Genomic DNA, 1,804 nt, shown 5'->3' on the forward strand with positions numbered 1-1,804 from the left:
CCCCCCCCCCCGGTTTCCGTTTACGCGAGCGAGGCGCGCGCGCGCGGAACGTTTTGCACGCTATTTATCTCTCGCGTTTCGTTCGCGGCAAGACGAATTGTTTCGGTATAAGACGAATTACTCAAGCGTGGGGGGAGGGGTGCCTCACTTGAAATTTTCGTCAAACGCGCGTTTGAAATAAAATAGATAGATAAATAAATAGATGGATAGACACCGCGCGCGCGCGCGTTTCGCCGAACACATCGCGCTTAACAAGTGTCCGAAAAGAAAGAAAAAAAAAGGGGGGGGGGAACGTGGAAGAACCGATCGTGGAAGTATCCGTGTAACGTAAAGTTACGCCGACTCGATCGGCAGAGACGTCGAAATTGCCAGTTCAGGGACGAGTCGCGCGTTCCGATAGCGCGTCGCGTTCCCATTTTCCTTCGACGGTAGCTGGTTATGTCTTCAAAAACGACCATAGGTGTTCGCGTCGGTTAAGCTCGATTCTCGGCCCGTCGACGTTCGGCCACCGACGCACCGAATCTCCCCTTCGTCGGTCGGAACTAGAAGATACTATTTAATAGATCTGACTTTTCTCTTCTTTTTTACCTCCTCCTTGACTCGAACTTCTTCGCGAGCCGACGGGGCGAATTAAGTTTTCTTTAACGACGATCTGACGAATTAAACGGACAACATTTTCAATGGCGTTTCTAACGGCGTTTCATCGCGTCACGTTTCAAAATACTCGATATTTTTAAGGCGGAATAATCCCCTTCTCAAGAGGAACGGAGATTTGATCGCGTTGAGTCTCAATTTCGTTGCGGATCTACGAGTGTGTCCGATTGTTACACGACGGCGGGAGATTTTCGTCGCGACACGCTCGCCACTGGAGAGAAAACCGCATGTGTGGTTTACACAGTGAACTTAGCGATGATTATAAAATGTAGTTATTACAAATTTCCGGGGACGACGCGCCTTCGACGGCCACGACAGGCATCCCTCACGACGTACCGAACAAATCAAATTGCGCAGCCGATCTTTTTATAAACGAGACACACGGACACACGCACATACACACATACACACACAGCCAGACACACGAGACGACACACGTTCGTTTACGTGCGACGAGACATTACGCGCGCACGTGGGGATTTGCGCGATTCGGCGAAGAAAGCTACACGCGCGTAGGGGGGTGGGAGGGGGGATGTCCCCTTCCACCGCTTCTACCGAATCAAGCCGCATTGCTCCGTGTAAATTTCGCGCGATTCTCGGGCGAAATCGCATTCGTGCAAGGAACGACGTGGGCGCGTATCAATGTAACGCTAAGGCAAAGGAAAAAACATTCCGCGACGAGACGTTTCTTTTTCAAGCTGTAAGTAGAAAAATGTTTTCGTGAACGTGAATCTTTGTGGAATCTATCTCTATTACTGTGATCGTTGAATGTTTTCCGGTTTCGTGCGTGTGTTGTATAACAAAGCGTTTCCCACGCGTTTTCGCTCTCGAGACGGTAGATTATCGAGTTTTTCGACAAAAAATTTCTACGAGTTCGAACAAGTTTTATCGCGATACGCACTCCCGTTCAAACGACGCGACAAATTCACCGAGTTTTTAACGTGTACTCATATGATGATGGTTATCGTATACGATAGATATCGAGGGAGAACATGACAACCGAACAACGAGAACAAGATTGCCGGGCGTACGGGTGAAAGGGAAATTTCCGCGGAATTTTCGACATTCAAACGACGTTTCCATTGGAAGTGCGGTCGCGTTTTTGTATCATTACTAACCACGACTACAAATTATCCTCCTCCCCCCCCCC

At 49.1% G+C, this 1,804-nt stretch overlaps 1 protein-coding gene across 1 annotated transcript in view; it reads left to right on the plus strand.

Moving 5' to 3' along the window:
- Positions 1-1,804, plus strand: part of LOC106746959 (fasciclin-3) — a 405,509-nt gene that overhangs the window by 389,995 nt on the left and 13,710 nt on the right. The gene's annotated exons all lie outside the window — the stretch shown is intronic.

Source organism: Dinoponera quadriceps, unplaced genomic scaffold, assembly GCF_001313825.1.
Source record: "Dinoponera quadriceps isolate SergipeBrazil2010 unplaced genomic scaffold, ASM131382v1 scaffold1846, whole genome shotgun sequence".
In the NCBI taxonomy this organism is placed as follows: Eukaryota; Metazoa; Arthropoda; class Insecta; order Hymenoptera; family Formicidae; genus Dinoponera; species Dinoponera quadriceps.